The following is a 17,406-nucleotide window of genomic DNA, read 5'->3' as shown; positions in this document are numbered from 1 at the left end:
GAGCACACCCACAAAACGCATGTAGAATTGTGCTTGTGATGTCAGTGAGGGCTAGCATGAGGATGGGCAGCAGGTGTTGTGGCTAAGTGCCAATGACTGTGACCTTTCTGAAGGCAGGAACATTGTTTTCTTCCTTTGGGAGGCGTTCAGTGAGTGCTGATTGGAAAGAGGAATGGAAGCGGGGAGAGAAGATGCTGTGATGAGCTGGCTGGCCCAGGAAACAGAAGGGCCTTAGCTAGACTGTAGAGAAGAAGAGGAATAATACATGCCCATAGGACTGTATAACCTTGGGCCAATTATCTTACCTTTCCTGGCCTCAGTTGGGCTACGTGATCCCTAAAATTTTTTTCAGCTAGAGCATTCCTGGATCTTACTAATGCACCATGTTGCTATTAGACTCATCCTCTCAAAATCCTCTTTCAGTGATTCCAGAGGACATTATATATCCTGTACCAGGAAATCCATAAATCCCATTCTAAAAGCGCCAAAGTCAGGCACTGTCCAAGTTCACACTGTCACATGCAAGTTCTCTGTTCTTTAGAATGTTTACCATTAACTGCGAAGTGATCAAGACCGTTTCCGTTCTGTGGCTCTTTCTGTCCAAGAGCCCTGGTTCTTGGAAATAACGTGAAGTCTTCGGGCTCTCCTGGACTACGTGTCTCTGGCAGAAATTCACCACATGCTCAGAATCAATTCTCTAGCACAAAGTTCCCCAGAAGAAAGTAACAGGCAGTTCTACAAGATAATGAAACCTCAGAGTTCTCTGTTAGGAGAGCTTAGGGGAGAGCTGGCACTTCAATCCTCTCCTGCCTGGAACCCATCTTTTCCCCTAAATGTCTTGGCCAGAGGGCAGTCTCTTTCTCCAGCTTCTAACTGTCAGTTCACGTCCCTGCATTATCTACCTCTCTGCCTCCCCTACACAAAAGCAAAGGCACACCCCATCACCACCAGTGCTGGCCTCCTGGCTTCTCCCTACTCCCTCCAGACCGCCACTGCCACAAACAACTTTACTATGACATCCAACTCTGACCAGGCTGTGTGCAAATATCTTAATCTACTTTCAAAAAGACAGGGTGCCATGCAACTGAAAATAAGTTCTAAACTTCCTCCTCCACAGGCTATGGAGATCCCTGGGGGGTTCTGGGTACACCCAGGGGCTGGGGTGGGGACGCCTGAGATGGCTTTGTCCTTAGAGCCATTCAGCCCAGTCTCATGTTTTAAGAACAGCGGGAACGTAATATCAGCTGAAAGGAGTTTTCTGTGCGCTATTTAACTAAATGGCTCTGCAGCTGGGGAGAGCCATAGGCAGAGGTGTTATGATTCAAAGGCTCCCAATTACAATGATCCTCTTTTATTGTATAAAAACAGCAACACAGCCATTCTCCACCCTCCCTCCGCCTGCTTCCTCCACCCCCTTCCCCCATTGGCTGGCGAGGCCACTCTGCATCCTGAAAGGAGCACCCAGATTCTCCTCCAGCTCCAACTTTGCAGCCCACGGGGATTCCTTCCCTCCTGATCCGGGGAGGAGAGGGCGGAGGGCGCAATGCCCCTGGAGAATGTTCTCTTGGAGACACTAATAGAAGCTTTACAGTGGCCTCTTTTGAGGAGGGGTGGTTTGGGGGAGCTGTAGATAACAGGCGCGGATTTGTAATGCTCTCCTGTTTTGACTAAACTCTCATGCGCACACGTGCACGCACATTCATGCAGGCAGGCATGCACCTCTATACCCCTTATCAGAAAAGCAATCAGACTATCCCAAAGCACGATCTAAAACAGTCCCTTCTCCCCACACCTCTTCCAGGCTGATGTGGGCCAGGCCTCCAGAAGACTTATGTACAATATCAGAAAGCTCTGGAATCAGACTAAGCTGAGTTTGAATTCTGTCTCTGCTACCTTCTTTCTGTGACCTTGAATAAGTACTTAACCCTTCTGAGCTTTAGTTTCCTATCTTTTTAAATTTTTTATTATTTTGAGTCAGGGTCTTGCTCCCTCACCCAGGCTGGAGTGTAGTGACACGATCATGGCTTACTGCAGCCTTGACCACCCCGGCTCAAGCCATCCTCCTGTCTCAGCCTCCCAAGTAGCTGGGACTACAGGTGTGTGTCACCACACCCAGCTAATTTTTTACTTTTTTATTTTTTGTAGAGATGGGTTTTCACCGTGTTGTTCAGGCTGGTCTCGAACTCCTGAGCTCAAGCAATCCACCTGCCTCAGCCTCCCAAAGTGCTGGGATTAGAGGTGTGAGCCACCATGCTAACCCATTTTTCCTACCTTTTAAGTGGAATTACACCGCCACTCTCAATTTGCTCCTCAGGGTCAGATTAAATGACACCGTGAAGGGAAACTGTTTAGCAGAGTGCCTAGCACATAGTAGGTGCTTACTTTTTCAGGGGCTGTTGCTGTTCTTAACATGGTGAACACCCTGTGCTTGTGCTGTGTCTGGGTATATGGGGAGCTTTGTGCATCTGGTTGTGTAGGGAGCTTTGTATTTGTTCAGTTTCACCAGCCAGAGTGTACCAGGCTGTGGGGGGGTGAGATGGCTGTGGGGGCATAAATGTCAGGCCTGCTGAGGACTGTTTTTCTTGAGTCTTTCTGCAACACTGGTTTAAACGGTCACCTCTGCACAGCGTATGCAGGCATGCATGAGTGCCTGCCGCTGCCTCCTTAACTTAGACTTTTGGTCCTTCCTCAGTTTTCTGCAGATGTTTTTGAGCCCAGCAGCTGCAGTTGCAGGCATCCAACCAGGACAAGGAGAGGCTATAGCCCAGGAACTCTCATTCATAACCTTCTTCCTCTCTGCCTCAATAGTAGGTTCCTTCTGTCTCTCCCAAGTGGCCCCTGGGCCCCCAACAGGGAGATTTCCTTCCAGAGAAAGAGCTAACTCAATCTGGCTACTCCCTGAAGCCCCAGAGATCCATGAATCTATTCTCTGACCCTGAACTTGACAGGAAATGGTCCCTGGATTTTGCTGATTTCTCTCTGAAAGATAAACTCAGCGTGGGCTTCCCGCTCTTTCATCCAAAACTAGGTATGTGCACCCCTAAAATATATCACAAATCTCTTACACCACAATGAATGCCTGGCTCACATTCCTTCATATTGATCCCCTATGGATCAATAGCACAAGAATTTCATTCACTGCAGATTCTGTTATGTGTTAAATACCATTGCAGTGAAACATTGTGTAACAAGATTAATCTCCACTAAGTGTTTCTAATGTTAGGGAGTAGGGTGGAGAGAAAGAGGAAGAAAGGGTGTGAACTGTGGTTTTTAACAGGTATATATTGTCCACCAGGGGGTAAAGAGAGGTATCAGCAAGAAAACAGGTTCTGGCCCTGGTGTCTCTATTCCGTTTTAAAGTTTAGGTGGAAACTGATATACTGCTGTCAGGACTGTTTTTCTCCTTGGGGTCTGTTACACACACACACACATACACACCACTGCCAATCAGCCCCTCTTAACTGCATGATTACAAGTGTAAGAACAGGAAGCAGACTGTGGGTGGATGTTCTTAAAATCACAACCTGTTCAGTGTAGGGTGGGGGCATTAGAGAAGGGTGGGGGAGGGGAATCAGGATTTGTTTCAGTTCAAAATGAAATAATCGCGTCACTACAGAAAATAATGTCTACCTTATTGTCTATCAAAGGGGCATGTGCACTGCCAAACATCCTTCCTGAGCTGCACTGTCTGGATGTGGCCATGACACAGCACATTACGGTATCTGAACAATGCACCAGCATCTCACTGTGATATTCCAGGGTCAGGTTTCCATTTCAATAGTTGCTCAGACTTGCCACAAAATGAGTGCATGTGTGTACTGGGGGTGGGGGGAGGCAGAAGGGGAATGACAATGAGATGGGACAGTCAGCGTCCTGGGATTGATGATGAAATCCACACATGCTAATTACTTGGCACCTCAAATTTACAATAAAGTCACTTCCTTGAGGTGGTTGCAGTGATGATTTGTTGAGCACAATTCATATGGGAGGTGTGTGCTAAGCCTTTTTACAACTTTCTTATGTTTCCTAACAACTCATACAGCAGCTACTAAAATGATCTCCATTTCAGAGATAAGAAAACTGAGGTAAGTAATAGCTCAAAATTATAAAGGTAATACCCTGAGCAAAGAGAATCAGAGAGGCTCGCCCTTGCTGGAGGAATCCAGTCTGGGGAATCTGGTGCTGGGAAGGCCTCTGGCATCCTCTGATATCATCTCCTTGATTCAAAGCAATGGTGAGGGTCATGGCCGAAGGTGTCGCTGACGAGTGCTGGAGCTGCAGCTGGGGCCCAGGAACCCCCAAGGTCAGGAAAAAGGCAAGTGTAGTGTTTGGAGAGTAAATGGCACCCCCTTCCAGTTTTTCCAGTCCCGCTAACTGAATTATCCAGAAAGGCGAGCGGATGGCCTCCCTGTAACAGCTGACTCACATCAGGTTAAGTTTGGATTCTTATTGACAGGACCTGAAAGAAAATCATCCCTCACTTCTTTGTTGCACACTGTCTTCTTCTTGCCCTGAGGCAAAACGGGTCCCCTGGCCTGAAACTTTCCAGAACTCGTTTTATTTCAAATAGGAACTAAGCTCGTTTGTCTGCACAAGGTATTCTGCTGTCAGTCTCAGTGTTCCCTTCCCCAAACACGTGACAATTCCTCTTCAGAAACCTGCCATAGCTTCCCAGTACCTAGAGATGAAAAGCCAACCTCCTCCTGGTCCACCCCCAGGCCTGGCATCATCTCTTTGCACAGCCTTCCCTGCCTCCCCCTCTCCACCTCCCCAGGGTACCTGTCCACCGCTCCCAGGGCCCTTCTTTCTCATCTTTGGCAGCACATGCCCTCCCTGCCAACTCAACAACCGTTCCTCCTTTCACCCCTTCTTCCTTACAAGTTGAACCCCAATTTGCTCATGACAGCAATGGGTCCAACTAAAAATACTTGATTGCTCTTCCCTGGCAGTAGTCACCACGTAGCACAGCTCTGGTCGATGAGCTAAGGACAGAAGTCCCTGAGAGGGGTGCCCCTTCCCAGATATAGCAGTGAAGCTGTACCAGGTAAAAGCTCTCTGAGCCTCATTCATCCTTTTTTCTCTTTCTTGGAATGCAAATGTGTGGCCTGGAGACATAGCAACCACTTTCCTACCATGAGTTGATAAACCTAAGGCCAAAGGCCTCCACTCTAAGCATGGCAAAGTAGAAAGAAGTAGTCTGGGTTCCCAATGGTACAGCTGAGGCATCATCCCCCTTTACTCCCCGCCCCATTGTTGTCTGACACAAAAACGTCCCTATCTGGTTAAGTCACTGGTAGTCAAGATTCTGCTGCTAGCAGCTGAATGTAATGATATTGGCTACACCTCCAGACATTGTTCCTCTTCATTCATGGGGCAGTTCAGCTGCTCCCACCTCTAGGAGACCCTCTGTGATCCCCTCAGAGCAGAAGAATCATGCCTTTCCTTGTGCTTCCACAGTGGTTAGTTTTCTCAATTAGAGCAGTTATCTAAGCCTGCTTGATTTGGTTTAATGAGTGCTTCCCTGCAGTCAGCTCAAACTCCTAGAGGGCAGGGAGTCTGTATCCCACCAGCATCTCCATAATGTCTGGAGCATGCAGTGCTTTGTGTTTCAGCCAGGGGGGCTCTGTCTCCCCAGCGTTTCCATAACATCTGGTTATGCGCTCTGCATTGCAACGGCAGAGTGCGTGTGTTCTGGGGGCTGCCACTCCACTTATTAGCTGTTTGGTCTTGGGCAAGTTAGCTAACTTCTCTGGGCTTGTGCCTCCTCATCTAGAAAAAGGAGAATGAGAGGACTTACATCAGAGTTGTCATGAAGACAAAATAGTCTAGTCATAAGCACTTGGGATGGTGCCTGGCATACAAAAATGCTTAATGGCTATGGGTTCTTATTAGTATAATGAACATTATAGTTGCTGAGTGAATAAATGAAATCAACCCACAGTTGCTAAATAAATGAAGAAAGGAAAAAAATCCAGGTAAATTCTGGAGTTCAGACTTCGGGACAGTGGCTACTGTTCCCTCTTTTCTGCCTGGACTTGACCCTTTACCTTTTTATCCTAACTATGACACTGGACGCTGCTACAATAGACTGGTTAAGGCTATGAAGTTAGGCCTGGATTTGCTTTTTGCCTGGTCGCTCAGGCAAGTTTCTTCACCTCTTGGAGCCTCTGTTTCCTCAACCATAAACGGAGGATAATAGTAGTACTTAGCTCACAGGGTTGTGGTGAGAATTAAACGATAAAGCACGTAAAATATACAGCATTGTGCTTCACACACTGTAACAGTGTTAGCAACTGCTATCAAACATTGCCATGATTCCTTTTGATAAGTGCCCAGCACCCCGCTGAATCACATGGTCCTGATGTGGATGAGAAACGCGGGGTGGGGACCCCTTTCAGCAAGTCAAGATACACTGCACTTACATCACAGGAATACCCTTTCTTCAGTGCCAACAAACAGTGGTATTTTTCCCCTTTAAATGGACATTAGTTGATACAGCTGATGTGCCCCAAAATCTTGGTTTCTTGCATTTTCCCCTGAAGCACGATCTTCAGGTGCATCCTTTAGCTGACAGCAAACCTGGCTAGAAGGAAAGGTACAAGAGCACAAGAGAACAATCGCGGAGCAAAGCATTTAAACAGCGATGATATTTCCAAACATCACCAGTCCAATTATTGTCAGTGACACATTTCAGCCTTACTTGTAGATTTTTTTTCCCTTCTGGCCTTAAAAGAAGCTGTATATACAGCCTTCTGTAACTTTCCCTTTAAACTTAAACCTTTATGCTAGTCCCATTCAACCACTTGACGGCTCCATTAATCTATTTTTACTATTAAACATGCCATTTTACAAGATATTTATTCCACTTGGTCGTCATCCAAACGCTTTTTGACATTACTGCCCTGGGAGTGAACTGCTTAAACTCGCCGCCCTCATAAACAGAAAATCACCTTTTGACTCAAATCTTGAAGAGCTCTCAGAACCTCACCCCCTTCACTTCCACAGGCATTAATTTCTGCCATATATAAAGGAGAGAGTGAGTAAGTGTGTGTGTGTTTGTGTGTGTGGTTTTAAGAGGGTAATTGTGGGAGGTCTGGGCAATTCAAGAAGTGCTGGGGAAAGAATCCTCTCCTCCTAACTCCTCCATTCTGTTCATCGGGGCCTGCCTGAGACCTGGGGATCTGGTAAGTTAAGAGAGAGAAAGTGAGCAGGTTGGGGAAGAACTCCAGGGCCTAAAAGTCAGTCTCCCAGGGGGCCAAACTGAGCAACCACTCTTTAAAAGGGGAGGGGTCGAGGGAAAGTCCTTATTCATCGACTTCCCTCCTTCTCCACGCCCCAGACAAACAAAAGGCCACCGCGAAACAACTGAAGGTAGAGACCCCACTGGCTTTGAAGCCTATCAATCAGGTGGAAACCTGAACAAATCACAATTTGACTTCCCCATCAAGTTTTCTCCCCAGCCTGACAAACCCTCCTCCTCCGCCGCCTCCACCTCCTCCTCCGCCTCCCAGGCTCAGCACAGCTACGAGGCCAAAGGGACCGTCCTGTGATGCCTGCTGGTTTCCAACTTTCCGCTCATCTTCGTCTCCGCAGCCTCCTGCAAAGCGGCTGGGAAAAGGGCAAGTTTGCAAAGCCGAGGATACCGAGTCCTGGGGAAGCCACAAAGAAGCTGCAACACCAACAAAGATTAACCTCTTGTGGGGCAGACGAAAAGCGCCAGCTGCCGTTCAGGGGGGCGAACGTGGGCTCGGGCTGGCAGAGGCTCCGGCCAGCCGGCGGCGGACAGCAGGTCCGGGGGTCCCGCGGCCCCCTTGGGCCCGCCGCCCCGCGCGGACTCCCCCTGCACCTGAGCGGGGGTGAGGACAGCGCCGCGCTCCGGCCCTGCCCCCGCCAGGTAGCTCGGCTGCCGCCCGCGCTGCGCGCCCGCTGCCTGCAGCCGCCGGGAGCGACGAGAGCAGAGGCAGCCTCGGCCCACGGCGTCATGCTTCCTGCCACCACATTACGGCGAATCGTCACCGGGAGAGGGGAGCGAGGGGAGAGGGGGAGGGAGGGGAGCAGACACACGCAGCCCCCCGCCTGCCAAAACGCGCGGAGACGGGGCCACGTCCCGGTGGAGTCCCCGCGGGACCTGCCCCGTTTGCACAAAGCGCCGCAGTTTGGCCAAGAAGGGAGGGAGACGGCCACGAAATAAATAAATAAAAACAGTCGGGTCTACGTAACGCCCTGTCGAAAGCGGACGCCATATTTTTTTGTGGCTTATGTCGACATAGGGAAACGTAGACATGTTTTTCCTCCTGCTCCTCCTCCTCCTCGCTCTGGCTCCCATTTATCCAAACTTGTAATCAAAACTCTTAAAAAAAAAAATCTCCTTCCCTCTCTGTATCCGCTCATTTCCTCCCACCCGCAAAAAGAGCCTGCACACCCCCCCCCTTCCGTACCCCCCTTCCAATCACAAACCCGGCCAAGTCCCATTAACAACACATTTTCGGGAGCCGCGGCGGCGACGGCGGCGGTGGGAAAGTTGGGCTGGAGTGGCCGGCGCCCGGCGTGCGGGGCTCGGGGCTGGCGGCGCCGGCTGGGGGGGCTCCGCGCCGAGGCGAAGTTTCTTACCTGCGCCGGGGCTGGGAACGCGGGGACCCGGGCTGGGAACGCGGAGACGCGGCACGGGCGTTCCAAAATGGAACTCTGCTGGCTCCCCCCACCCACTCCCCACTCCCCACCGGGCGCCCGGCTCGGGCTCGGTGGGAAAGAGGGGGAAAGCCAGCCTGTCAGACAGACAGACAGAAAAAGCCCCCGTACGGAGAACGGTGGCCAAAATTTTTAAAAGAAAAAAAAAGGAAAAAAAAAAAAAAGGGAAAAAAAATGCCTCGATCAGTGGGGAATCTACGCCAAAACCCACATGATCTGTAACGTCAGCATGCGTATTTGCATACGATACCACCACCCGAGCTGCCACCCGGGCTCGGGTTCCGCAGAAAGTTACAAAGTGAAATTCAGCCCCCTCCGGAGACACCGGCGAAATGTCATTTTTCAAGCAGGAGCTGGGGGGAGGCTAGCCCTAAAGGCGCTGGTTACTGGCCAAGGTAGGGGGGCAGTAAATTAACTTAAAAGTCTGAGCCCAGTAACGGACTCGGTGGAATTTCTGCGAGAAGAGGAGGGGGAGGCGCGAGCGAGATCATTGAATATTAAGCACGACCCCGCGCGGCGGCCGCAGCCAAACCCTCTCGGTGCAATACCCATTTTCTTTATGAAAAGTTCAAGGTGTCACTGATGAGCTCAACAAACTGTTGATCTTGACCACGTGGAGTGGCGGACCGTGGGACCGAAGGGCGCGCTTGCAGGCCGGGCTCTGGCGGCACCCGGGCCCCCGGACCCTCTGCAAGGGGCTGTACGCGGGTGGGGCCACCACGCACCCTGTGCGCTGCCTGCGCCTTGGCCCGGTTTCAGGCTCAGAAAAATAATAATAACGATTTTAAAACTATGTTGAGCGAGACACATTTTACTCCCGGAATGATAATGAGAAGGCTCGGCGTAGGGAGGGGAAGAAGGAGCCCCCACTTATATAACGACTTGAAGTTAGATCACTTTTGCTTGGGGAGATTCCGGGATTTCCGCCTGCTCCAGGTCTGAGGCTGGTTAAAGATCCTCGAACTTTTTCCCTTAAGAGCCAATAAACAAACAGACGCCCCAGGGGCCGACTTAAACTCTGGTAGAGCCCGCTTTCGCTAGAATTCTCAGATTCGAAGAAATGCACACGCCTGCGGTGCTCGCAGAGAAGTCCCTCGTAAGCTAGGCGGGTCGCTTTCGCAACTAGGACTCCAATGTTCCCAGCGGGAGCGGAGCTCTCACCGCGGCAGCCCCCTGGCTCCCCTCGGCGACTTAGAGCAAAGGCGGCTGTGGATCGCGCTGCCCTTCGCCTGCGACCTCGGAACCATGAACTTGTATTCCGGACGCCGCGCTCCTGCCACAGTGCTGGGCTAAAGAGCTCTAAGGAATTCGGGATCCGGGCACACTTCGGGATCTCACGCGGCAACCTGTCTGCACCGCGCATTCCTGCCCAGATGGACCTTGTTTCCCCTGGGCTAGCCTGTGGGCTCTTGGGCAGCTCCTGGGCGGGGACGAGGGGATGCGGTCTGGGGGCTAGTTTCGAGGCTCCGAGCGCAGCCAGAAAACAAAGGGAGCCTAGGGCTGAGAGGCTCTGCGGAGTCCCCGCCCGCCCTGCAGATTAGCAGGCGCGTCGCGTCGGGGCTTCCCGGCCAGCTCTGCTCTGGGGAATTAGAACGAACTCTAGCGGCCGTTTGCAACTCGGCTCTGGGCGCGAGGGCATCAACAGGTGGCCGTGTGCAGCGGAGAGGCCAGTGGCGAGGACCCGGACTGGGGTGAGGACGGTTGGCCTTGGGGCTGACTGGGTGGCGGACGCGCTGGGTGACCTTTTGGTTTTTTCATTTCCGAGGCCGGGAAGAAGGAAGTAACTAAAAGGTTTTTGTAAGTTCTGCCCCAGGGCTCTAATTTCTGACATACCGCTTGGCTCCCCAGAAATCCTTTGCAACAAAAATTAAAACGGCTCATAGGCAAAACTTTCTTACTGGTCTGCACCTGTTTGTTCGGTTATTGCTGATGTAGGGTCTGTTTGTTGGCATTTTAACCGCCCATAAAACAAGATTCTATCCTGGGAAGGAGTCTCTTGCGTGATGCTCTCGGGCCTGAAAGGCGACTTGGAGGGGCTTTTACAGGATTCTGTTAACTACTTGATGACTGTAATCCAGCTTAGGCCACGTCTTTCTCAACCTCATTTGGTACCGGCTATCTAAGAACCTAATTTACTTGCCATCAACATCAGAATTTACCGATCCCTGATCTCCTCCCCACCTCCGCCTCACCCAGGGTGAACCAAAATAGTAAAAAGAAAAGAAAAAAATATGGGAACCCCCGCCCCCCATTCCTCCCTCTTGTCCCGTCCCGCCCGGCCACACCAACTTCAAGATTTTGATATCGCTTACCTTATTATGCCCCTTCCAGGCCATTCCACTCCCTGCCCCCTCCCCCTTTAAAATAAGTCTAGTTTTGTCTGTTTCCATGGAAATTACCCAAACCTTAACGAAGCTATTCCTATTTTGAGGCTGCACCTCCTCTGGATGATCAATCACTTAGGAAGGTTTTCTATAAGCCAAGTTTCCCTGGCTGCCACCTCATTGCCACCTGCTTCTGGCAGGGTGACAGATTGTACGTAGGGTGGAATGGGCCAGGCCAGAGGGAAGCCGGGTAACCGTCTAAATGGTCTACTGGGTTCTCATATCTTCAGAGCACTTGGAGCTCATGGACACTAGCAAGGATGAGGGGCCTCTGATGTGTTGCAGTGTCTTTAAATTGTTCAGAGTTTAGCATGGACTGAACTTGCACCATATAAAGAGAAAACCATGAGGAATAAGACAAAGGTGGTTTTTGCTTTATGTGGTATGATCCCCGTTTGCTTTAAGTATATCCATGGAGTAGACAGACCCTTATCTGACAGGATTTAGGAGCTTCAGAATCAATAATGTTGGACAAGTAAATGTTCAGCCAGGAAGTAACATATGCCACTTTCACTTACAACTCATTGGTCAGAACCAAAAGTTAACTGTAAAGATCCATGGAAGTATTGTGTGCCTGGAAATGGAGAGAATGGGAAAGATTTGCACTAGTGTGATAGCACTAACGACTATCATAAATAATAATAGCAGTTCACAATTATTGATCATTTACCATGTGCTGAGCCTTTTATATGTATCATCTCATTGAATCATCACAAAAATCTATATTTTATCTTTATCTTACTGATATAGAAACTGAGACTTAAAGAGCTTAAGTACTGTACCTTGCTCAACATCACACAGATGCTAAGTAATGGAGTTGGGATTTAAGCTTAATTTTACCTGCTTCCCAGATAATAGACTTTTAAAACACTGTCCTCAACCACCTTTAGACTTAATTGGTCCCCTGTTGTTGGGCATTGGGTAGTTTCAATTTTATTCCAATGAACAACCTTGTGTCAAATCTTTTGAATCATCTGTGATTACTTCCTTGGGATAAATTCCTAGGTACATATTTGCTTGGTTGAAATATACACATATTTCAAGAATAAAAACCTTTTGCAAAAAGTGAAAGTTTTAGGAGGTGTGGTAGTCTTCTAAGATGGCTTTTTTCAATCCTTTCCTTCCCTTTTTGAAAAAGATGTCACCATTAAGAGGTGGAGTTTACTTCCCCTCCCTTGGAATCTGGACTTGTCCTGTGATTGCTTTGGATGCAATGAAAGTGATATTCTGAGACATCTAAATCCAAGTCTTAAGAGACTGGCAATTTCTGTTTCCTTCCTTTTAGGGTCCGGCTGCCATGCTGTGGGAAGCCCAAGTTTCATGGAGAGGCCACATGGAGCGAAAACCAAGGTGATAGGGACAATAGCTCCACCTGAGATCCTGGTTAATACACAGACTTTAGCCATCTTGGATGCTCCAGCCTAATTGATCTCCCAGTTGACTCTAGTCTCACCTGACATTATGTAGAGGAAAACCATCCAACTCCACCTAGTCAACCCACAGAATCATGAGATGATCATAAGATTGTAGTTGTTTAACATTATTAACTTTTGGGGTGGTTTATTATACAGTGATAGATAAATAAAATGGGAGTTATTATCCGTGTCTTTATTTATACATATATCTGAATATTCTAGATCTACTCCCCACTGAGCCCTGCAGGGTATAGGTAGCATTGTGAAATATTGGAGGCCAGGACAAGGGGCTAGAGAGGCCTCTTGGTCCATGATGCCTGAGCTGGCCCACTCTCCAAATCAAAGCTTTTCTTGATTTTAGTTGTTGCTCATGAAGGATCCCCCGTCACAGGTCCCAGATCCTAAGCAAATAAGAACTCATTTATCAAGCATAGATACTCAGTAGGTGCTGGAGTTAAGTTCCTATTTGCTGTTGCCAAAAACAGAGGTTTCCATTATTTAAGGATATACACTGTGACGAGGACTGCAAGTGCCTACTATGTACATGGCTGCCTGGGAGGTGCTTCTTTATGTCATTTAATCTTTTAAACAGCCTTCTCAATAGTATATTGTCTCCTTAATTTGTAGGAGGAAACAGAAGTTTATAGAAGTTTATGAATTATCCATGGGCCATACAGCTGATAAGTTAGAAGCAGGTCTTGAGCCCACATTTGATTGATTACAAATCCTGCCTGCTTCCCACTATACTTGTGGCTTGCAAATTAACTCATGTGCAAACCACCTTCACCAATTTTGTCCCAGCAGCAAAGGTACTACCTATAAATTTTATTCAGCCAGGGTCGTGGCTCACACCTGTAATCCTAGCACTTTGGGAGGCTGAGGCAGGTGGATCGTTTGATGTCAGGAGTTAGAGACCAGCCTGGCCAACATGGTGAAACCCCATCTCTACTAAAAAATACAAAACAATAAGCCAGGTTTGGTGGTGAGTGCCTGTAATCCCACCTACTCAGGAGGCTGAGGCAGGAGAATTGCTTGAACCAGGGAGGCAGAGGTTGCAGTGAGCCGAGATTGTACCACTGCACTCCAGCCTGGTAACAAAGCTAGACACTGTCTCAAAAAAAAAAAGAAAAGAAAAGAAAAGAAAACATTTTATTTACATTGATTCACATTTTTAAAACTTAAATGCACTTATTTCATACTAATACTAAAGAAGCCTTTGTCACAATAGAAACAAGAAAATCCAATATTGAATTTTCAAATGAATCAATGAAAGGTAACAGTGAAAATAAACATGGGGAAAAAAGCCCAGCACTATTGCGCTAGCTAGATACTCTTATTTGCAGAAGGTAGAGATGGAGGGGAAAGGTGTTAGAAAGTTGTTAGAGACAGGGTAGCACCAAACTGAGTTGTTTTTGTTTTTGTTTTTTTCTTTTTTTGAGCTCATTAAAAGGATGGGAAGAGAATTGAAAAGTTATAACTTTCTCCGAGTCAGAGCTAGTTTGTCTATACCTGCACATCATTTGAAACCATCTCATGGCCACACATGCTACTAGCGGTACGTATTTCACATGGCTGACACCTGGCTGCCTGCCACAGTTCTTCATGTATGAATCTATTACAATGTTGCTCCGTCTGAGAGCATAAGAATCAGTGCCAAGGGTTGAAGGGCTGAATGTTTGTGCTCCCTTGCCCCCCAGTTCATATGTTGAAATCCTAATCCGCGATGTGATCATATTAGGGAGTGGGCGGGGCCTTTGGGAAGTGATTAGATCATGAAGGTGGGGCCTTCATGATGGTGATACTGGAGTGCTGGGTAGAGAAAGGCGGGTCCCTGGCCAGGGCTCCACCCCTACAGACTAGGTGAGGACAGGCACCCCTGGTTTTACATCTAAACGTTGCATTTTCCAAGACCACCCTGGACCACCACACCCTCATCCTGGTCCTATAAAAACCCGAGACTCAGGTAGATACAGGCAGCCAGACTAGAGGGGCAGTTGGAGAAGATTTGGGCCACTGAGAAGCCTGACTCCAGGGGAAAACCATCTTCCTTCTGGCTGCCCCATCTGCTGAGAGCTACTTGCACTCAATAAAACCTTGCACTCATTCTCCAAGCCCACGTGTGATCAGATTCTTCTGGTACACCAAGGCAAGAAACCCGGGAATACAGAAATCCCTCTGTCCTTGTGATAAGGAAGGGGGTCTAACTGAGCTGGTTAACACAAGCCGCCTATAGACAGCTAAACTAAAAGAGTACACTGTAACACCCACCCACTGGGGCTTCAGGAGCTACAAACATTCACCCCTAGGCACTGCTGTGGAGTCGAAGCCTCACGGCCTGCCCATCTGTACACTCTCGTAGAGGTTTGAACAGTGGGGCACTGAAGAAGCAAGCCACACCCTCATTGCATGCCCTGTGAGGGGGACAAGGGAACTTTTCCCATTTTAATGGGATTGGTGCCCTTATAAAGGGAACCACTGGAGAACTCACTTTCTCTCTCCCTGCTTCCCTCCAAGTGAGGACACAGCAAGAAGATGGCCAGGAAGAGAGCTGTCACCCGAACCTGATCATGCTAGCACCCTGATCTCAGACTTGTAAGCCTCCAAAACTGTGAGAAATAAATGTCTCTTGTTTAAGCCACCCAGTCTCTGGTTATTTGTTCTATAGCAGCCTTACCTGGCTAAGACAGTTCAAGGAACTTGAAATTCTGTAAATACCAACTAACTCATTTCCCTGGCTCCAATTTTTACCTCTACTATTCATGCTGTCACCAAAACACAGATCTTGCTTGGTCACCTCCTTGCTTACAATCTTTTATTGCTTTCTACTTCTTTGGGGTGGCAGGTGTGATCTTGCGTAAACTTGTCCAAACCAGCATTCCCAGCCCAGTCTTCTGCCTCTTCTCATCTTGTCCTTTACAATTTAACATTGCTGGATTCCTTGTCACTCCCTACATTTTCCATAGTCTTTTCCATCTTTGTAAATGGTGCACCCTGTACCTGGAATGGCTTCCTTCTTCCTCAAGACACAGATCAAATGTCACTTTCTTTAGGAAACCTTCCTGTACTCTCCCAAAGAGAGTTAATCCTGCCTCCTCTGAAGTCCTACAGAACCTTGCACTTAACCTTGAGTTAGCAATTATTGCCCAGTAATCTAGTTACTTCTCTGTATTTGCTGTATCCATTTTACTATACGTCCCTTGTGGATGAGTATTTCGCCATAGTCATCTCTGTGTCCTTGTTTCTTGCCTCTCGTGGGGTATATTGCAGGCAGAATTCAAAGATGACCCCCAAGATTCCCAGTCCCTGATTATTCATTCAACCATGGATGTAGGTATTGCTGTGAAAAGATTTTGCCGATGTTGTTAAAGTGCCGAATCACTTGCCCTTGAAATATGGAGATTATGAAGATTATCTGGATGGGCCTGATGTAATCGTATGGGTCCTTTAAAAGCAGACAGGTTTCTCTGGCTGGTGGCAGAAGGGAAAGTCAGAGACATTCAAAGAATGAGAGGGATTTTACACGAGGGAGATTTTCTGTTGCTAAGATGGACCTGAAAGCCACTTCTAAAAGCTGAGAGCAGACCCTGGCTGACAATTAACAAGACACCTGGGACCTCAGTCCTACAAGCACAAGGAAATGAATTCTGCCAATAACCAATAAGCTTGAAAGAAGACCCTGAGACCTAGATGAGAAGTGCAGCTCTGGCTGACACCTTGATTTCAGTCCAGTGAGACCCTGAGCAGAGAATCCAGTGAGGCCATGACTAGATTTCTGACCTACAGAAATTGTGAGATAGTGAATTTGTGGCGTTTTATGCTACTAGGATTTTGGCAGGTCTTTTTCCCCCATAGAAATAAACAATTGATAAAGGGTAGATACTGAGTAAATGTTTGCTGAATGAATAAGTGAATGAAAACATGCATCATTCAGCAGCCACAGATGACATTTAAGGGGAACACCTTTCCCCACTCCTGGTTTCCAGGAGGAGGGGTTTTCTCCAGAGGATATTTCAGCTTCTCTCTGACTCTGGAAGTGTCTGGCTCAGCTGCACCCTTCCTCCCCGGGGCACTCCCCTGAGACCCTGAGTCTCCTTTGTTCTGCATCTTAGCATGGGTTGGGGCATTCCCCGCAGCACTGCCTACACCTGTGTGGGTATGCCAGCCTCATTCTGGGTTGTGTATTTGCAGCCCACATGGCTAACAGATGATATTATTCAGCTCAGGCTGCCATAAAAAATGCCCAGCTGGGTAGCTTAGACAACGTTTTTAGGCAGCTGCCATCTTGCTACGTGCTCTCATGACTACTTTGTGTGTGTGTGGAGAGAGAGAGAGACAGAGAGAGAGAGATACACACACACACACACACACACACACAGAGAGAGACAGAGAGAGACAGAGATACACACACACACACACACACACACACAGAGAGAGAGAGAGAGAGAGAAAGAGAGAGACAGAGAGAGAGAGAAAGCCAGACAGAAACAGAGAAAGCAAGGAAGCAAGCTCTCTAGCTCTCTGGTATCTTTTCTTATAAGGTCCCTAATCCCATCATGAGGACCCCAACCTTATGGCCTCATCTAATCCTAATTACCTCCCAAAGATCCCATCTCCAAACACCAACACACTGGGGAGTAGGGCCTCAACATATGCATTTCGAGGGGACACAAACATTTAATCCATAGTACAGACCTATGACCCCCTCCTTCAGCACGGCTACTAACAGTAACGAAGATAGATGATTCATTGGACCCCATATGTACTCCTTATTTTGTTTGCATACTGGATTGGGAAAATGGGTATTATTTATTCAGGGTAAAGTCCCTTGGAGACCTCAACAGAAGACACAAATTGTTGTGGGAATTGTACCTGTGGCAAGACAACATTTTTGCAAATGTTTAGTGATAGTATCACCTCCA

The 17,406-nt window shown here is 48.2% G+C and overlaps 1 protein-coding gene across 1 annotated transcript in view; it reads right to left on the bottom strand.

Annotated features, from left to right (window-relative positions):
* The window catches only part of ZHX2 (zinc fingers and homeoboxes 2), a 201,509-nt gene extending 192,304 nt beyond the window's left edge, over positions 1-9,205 (bottom strand). The window contains exon 1 of the mRNA XM_011973007.1: positions 8,611-9,205. The gene's annotated coding sequence lies outside the window, so the exon portion shown is untranslated. The remainder of the gene's footprint in view (positions 1-8,610) is intronic.
* Positions 9,206-17,406: the final 8,201 nt, after the last annotated feature.

Source organism: Mandrillus leucophaeus, unplaced genomic scaffold (assembly GCF_000951045.1).
Source record: "Mandrillus leucophaeus isolate KB7577 unplaced genomic scaffold, Mleu.le_1.0 Scaffold133, whole genome shotgun sequence".
Taxonomy (NCBI): Eukaryota; Metazoa; Chordata; class Mammalia; order Primates; family Cercopithecidae; genus Mandrillus; species Mandrillus leucophaeus.
Note: the sequence above shows the minus strand (reverse complement) of the source record. Positions and strands in the feature narration are given on the sequence as shown.